The sequence below is a fragment of the Oryctolagus cuniculus genome, chromosome 2 (assembly GCF_051225735.1).
Source record: "Oryctolagus cuniculus isolate XC-2025 breed Fujian yellow rabbit chromosome 2, ASM5122573v1, whole genome shotgun sequence".
Classification (NCBI taxonomy): domain Eukaryota; kingdom Metazoa; phylum Chordata; class Mammalia; order Lagomorpha; family Leporidae; genus Oryctolagus; species Oryctolagus cuniculus.
This window is the reverse complement of record NC_142868.1, coordinates 92985942-92991789: the sequence shown is the minus strand read 5'-3', so window position 1 is coordinate 92991789 and position 5848 is coordinate 92985942. Positions and strand designations below refer to the sequence as shown.

The 5848-nt window shown below is 41.5% G+C and overlaps 1 pseudogene; it reads right to left on the bottom strand.

The window, feature by feature from the left end:
• Window positions 1-2433: 2433 nt before the first annotated feature.
• On the bottom strand, window positions 2434-4960 carry LOC127487271 (NADH dehydrogenase (ubiquinone) complex I, assembly factor 6-like; annotated as a pseudogene).
• Between the last annotated feature and the right edge of the window lie 888 nt (window positions 4961-5848).

Below are 5848 nucleotides of genomic sequence, written 5' to 3'. Positions count from 1 at the left end.
TAGCTTGCAAATATTTTCTCCTATTTTGTCAGGTATCTCTTCAGTCTATTGTTTGTTTCCTTTGCTGAGCAGAAGCATCTAAGTTTAATATAATCCCATTTGTCTAGTTTCACTTTTGATGCTTGTTCTTTTGGGGTCCTTCATAAGAAATCATTGTCTACACCCATGTCTTGGGTAAGGGTTTCCTTTGTTTTCTTCTAACAATCTTATAAATTCTGGTCTTACATTTAGGTATTTGACTCATCTTGTGTTACTATTTGTATATGCTGAAGGGTAGGGATTTAGTTTCATTCTTCCACATACATGTGTCTACTTTGGACAGCACCATCTGTGGAAAAGATTATCATTTCCCAATGTATATTCTTGACACTTTTGTCAAAAAATAAGTTGGATGTATATATATATATATGTGTGTGTGTGTGTGTGTGTATAAATTTCTGGGCTCTCTGTTATGTTCCACTTACCTATGTATCAGTTTTTATGCCAGTACCATACTGTTTTGCTTATTTACTTAACATTTTTTTTGAAAGGTAGAGTGGGAGAAGGATGTATATCTTCCATCCATTAGTTCACTCCCCAAATGTCTGCCACAGCCAGGCTGGGACAGGTTGAAATCAGGTCCTCACACGGGTGGCAGGAACCCAAGGACTGGTGCCATCACCCACTGCTTCCCAGACACATTAGCAGAGAGCAGGATAGAAGCAGAGTAGCTGAGACTAGAACCAGCACTCTAATGTGAGAGGCAGGCATACCATTAAGCTGCTTAACCCTCTTCACCATGGCAACCCCCCCCACCCCCATGCTGTTTTAATTACCATAACTTTGTAGTATGCTTTAAAATTAGGTGTGATGCCTTCAGCTTGATTTTTGTTGCTCAGGATTGCTTTGGCTATGCCACATCTTTTGTGGTCCCATATGAATTTTAGAATTATTTTTCCTAATTCTGTGAATAATATGATTAGAATTTTGATAGGGATCCAGTTGAACTTGTAGATTCCTTTAGGTAATATGGACATTTTAACAATATTAATGTTTTCAACCCATGAACAAGAAATATTTTTCTAGTTGTTTTGTGTTCTTGATGATTTTTCTTTTTACCACAAAAATTATTTTAATGCATTCTTCTCCATGACTGAATATACAAATATAATGGAAGTTGTAAAGATAAAAATATAAATAATATTAAAAATAATATTATATAATACAAATATAAAAATGCTGGCCGGCGCCGCGGCTCAATAGGCTAATCCTCCACCTAGTGGCACTGGCACACCGGGTTCTAGTCTCAGTCGGGGTGCCGGATTCTGTCCCGGTTGCCCCTCTTCCAGGCCAGCTCTCTGCTGTGGCCCGGGAGTGCAGTGGAGGATGGCCCAAGTGCTTGGGCCCTGCACCCCATGGGAGACCAGGAGAAGCACCTGGCTCCTGCCATCAGATCAGTGCGGTGCGTCGGCCACAGCACGCCAGCTGTGGCGGCCATTGGAGGGTGAACCAACGGCAAAAGGAAGACCTTTCTCTCTGTCTCTCTCTCTCACTATCCACTCTGCCTGTCAAAAAAAAAATGCTTACAATATAAAAATATTCATTGGATGTATAAAATCTATATATCAATATATAAAATCTAAAATCAATATATAAAAATCTATCCATTGGATTTTGGATTTTCTTTGAATAGTTCTTTTTTAAAAAAAGATTATTTATTTGAAAGTCAGAGTTACACAGAGAGAGGAGAGGCAGCGAGAGAGAGAGAGAAGTCTTTCATCTGCTGGTTCACTCCCCAATTGGCCGCAACAGCCAGAGCTGCACTGATCTGAAGCCAGGAGCCAGGAGCTTCTTCTGGGTCTTCCACGTGGGTGTAGGGGCCCAAGCACTTGGGCCATCTTCTACTGCTTTCCCACGGCCATAGCAGAGAGCTGGATCAGAAGTGGAGCAGCTGGGTCTCGAACTGGCACCCTTTTGGGATGCTGGCACTTCAGGCCAGGGCGTTAACCTGCTGCATCACAGCTCTGGCCCCTCTTTAAGTAGTTTTTTAGAGAAACTGAGTGAAGAAAATCATGACATGCTTCCACAGGAACACCTGTGGAAGGACCTAATTTGCTTTAAGTGCAAGTGTACCTGGCTGAAAAGGCATGTAGTGGGCTGGCGCTGTGGCTCACTTGGTTAATCCTCCGCCTGCGGCGCCGGGATCTCATGTGAGCACCGGGTTCTAGTCCTGGTTGCTCCTCTTCCAGTCCAGCTCTCTGCTTTGGTCCAGGAGGGCAGTGGAGGATGGCCTGGTTCCTTGGGCCCCTGCACCCGCATGGGAGACCAGTTCAGGGGCTCCTGGCTTTGGATCGGCACAGCTCCAGCCATGGCAGCCATTTGGGGAGTGAAGGAAGACCTTTCTCACTGTCTCTCTTTCCTCACTATCTATAACTCTACCTGTCAAAAAAAGTATTAAAAAAAAAGGTGATGTATTATATCTCTGATATTTTTATCTTGATTCCACCATAGAACATCTTCTATGCAGCATACAAATATCCATAGGAAACAAAGCCTTCCTTCCATTGCCTTGATAGGGGCTTGTTCTGCAGCAAATGGCAATACCTTGTGTTTTTCAAATGTGACTCATGGCATGATCTGTGCAAAGATCATTAACATCCAATATTTCCAGTGTAAAATAAAGAAGAGCACTCCGCAGGCTTTCCATGAGATTTTCCAGTTCCTGAGTAATATAATATGCTTTGTCATCCTAATTCTTTCCACTGTATCTCTGCAGTTAAGTTTCAAAATCAGGAAATGTGAGCCCTCCAACTTCACTCTTCTCCATCAAGATGGTTTTGGCTATTCTGCCTCCCTTGTATTTCCGTATGAATTTTAGTATCAGTTTGTCAAGTTTCTTCCTTCAGTGATTTTCATAAGTCATCTCTCAGTCAGCTCATGTCTTCTAACAGTCTTCTATATTAAGTGGCCAAAGGCTGATGTGGTGGAGCATCTTGGTATATCATGGTATATATATCTTCCACTGTAGTTTTTCCAAAACTGAGCCTCCCTGAGCCAGTTCCACATGAAAGCCCTCAGTGCAAAAGTGGAGTTCTAGGATTCTGTAGGGAGCAGCAGGAGTATAAATAGCCTTCATAATTTCATTTCTTTGGCAGCTTCAGCAGTAGAGGTCAGTGACAAGATGTCCAGTTCCCTGATATCTTCCATGTTCTACCCAAAGTCTCCAAGGGTTGTCTCATGCATGCATACAGGTCCAAGGGTAACCAGTGGTGGCACAAACCAAGGATGCTCACTTGATGATTTCTTTTATTAGTATTTTATAATTTTCATTGTAGGAATTTTTCACTTCATTGCTTAAATTGACTGCTAAATAATTAAGTTTTGATAGCTGTGGTGAATGAAATTACCATCTGTTTCAGGAAGATCATTATTGATGTATAAATGCTACTTTTATGGAATGTTGATTTTGTATCTGCAACTTTACTGAATTGATTCATCAATTCTAAGAGCTTTTTGGCAGAGTTATTAGGTTTTTCCACTTTAAAAAATCATGTAATCTGCAAACATAAGTGTTTCGACTTCCTCCTTTCCAATTTTGATGTCCCTTATTTCTTTCTCTTCCCTAAATGCTCTTGCTAAGACTTTCAGTAATTTGCTGGCTAAGAGTAGTGAAAGTTAAGGTCCTTGTTTTGTTCCTAATTTGAGAGGAAACACTTTCAGTTTTCCCCCATTAGTACGATGTTGGCTATTTTTGGTCATTTACAGCCTTTATTATTTTGTTACATTTTCTTAAATACATAAGTTGTTGATTATTTTTATCACGAGGGGATGCTGAATTTTATCAAATGCTTTTTGTGTCTCTGTTGAGATGATCATATGGTTTTTGTTCTTCATCCTGTTAATGTGATTTACAAAATTTTGTGTATTTGCAAATATTGAACCATCCTTGCATTCCAGGGATAAACCCCACTTGATCCTGATGTATGAGCTCTTTGATGTGGTATTAGATTCAGATTGCTAGTACTTTTTTGATAATTTTTCATGTATGTTCATCAACAGTATTGGTCTGTGGTTTTCTGTTTTTGATTGCCTTTGGTACATCATTGTTATAATTTATAATTCCCTGATGACATACTATGTTGATCATTTTTCATGTTTATTTGTCATCTATATATATTTTTACATTTTTGTTTGAGAGTCAGACAGCTGGAGAGAGAAGAAGGGATAAGAAGGGGAAAGCAATGAAAGAGAGAAAATCCATTCATGGGTTCACTGCCCAAATGTTCTTAGTGATCAGGGATTAGCTGGACTGAAGCTTGGAAAGCAATTGGGTTTCTTATGTGTGTAGCAGAATTACTCAATCCATCATCACGACCTCTTAGGATTTGCATTAGCAAGAAGTTTGAGAAGAGTCTGTGTATCAAACCCAGGCACTCAGATTTGGGAAACTGACATCTCAACCATCTCAACCTGTGACTGGCTGGGATACTGCCCACCTAGCCCATGCAGGAGGTTAAGAGGGCATGGCACACCATGTCTCCCAGGAAAGACCCTGGTAGGGGGCTCAGGCACACTGAGAGCCTACACAGGACCTGGCTGCTCCAGGTGGCAGGAGCCCCAGGAACATTTCCCCCATGCTGCTTCCTGTTGAAGGGCTTTGTAATTGTCAACCAGGTAAATAGCTCCCAGGTGTGGCCCAGACCCATAATGACCACTTGGAAGGCTATATGTGCTATGAGACCTTCAAGCTGATTGGAAAAGCCTAGAGGCACCAGTATCCACTTTATCCTATAGAATTAGTGTTGCTACCCTGAACTAGCTACTCCTCTTTGCCTGCCCTTTAAAAGCTGTGCCTGATTGTTAATTAATGGATGTGTTCACCGAAACTTGTCTCCAGTGCTTCTTGTCGAAGAATGCCATCACCCCACCATTCTGACAGTATAGGCCTCACAGGACGAGCCCACATAAATGCATGATCCATAGTGCCTAATTTTTAACTGAGTCGTCCCATTTTCCTATGTTTTGAGTTGTATGAGTTCTTTCTATATTTTTATATTAGTTTTTTATCAGATATGTGTTTATGAATATTTTCTCCCAGTCTACAGCTTATGCTTTCATTCCCTTGTTTTACAAAGTAGAAGTTTTTAATTTTATGGAATCAAGCTCACCAATCATGTATTTCATGGATTGTGCTTTGGTATTATATATTAAAAGTCATTGCCTTGGGGCTGGCACTGTGGTGTAGCAGGTAAAGCAGCCACATGCAGTGCCGGATCCTATATGGGCACAGGCCCCTCTTGTCAATTTCTGTTTCTAAGTGAGCCAAAGAAGCCTAGGTACCAGTGTCAGAGTCAGGAATGGGAAGTGGGTAATGAAACCAGGCACCGTGGTGGAACACAGGCATCCTAACTGCTGTCTTACTTGTTACTAAACATCTGCCCTTCAGCTTTCTCATTTTCATTTGGTAGAAATCTCTAAATCCATGTGAATAGACATAACTCAGTAGACTCAGAAAAAGATTACTTACAGGGCAGATTTCCAATTTTAAAATTCATCTTCTTTCCAGCGTGGGTCACCATATCTCCAAGCACAAGCCTGAGCACTCATTAGGTTCAACTCACTGCATTACAGCTTCTCTGGCAAAGGCACAGCCAACTGAAGGTACCACCCAAGGCCAAGGATGTGCTGCTGAGCTCCTGCTTAGGAAAAAGTGGGGCATTGCTCCACCCAGAAGTCACAGGATCAAGAATGGGTCTTCTTTACCACCCCATGCCCACTGCTTTCTTGCAACTGCAACGTAACAGAAAGTCAGGTGGGAGTTCTGGAAGAACTCAAGCAACCAAGTGTCCAGTATGCTGACAGCAAAGGT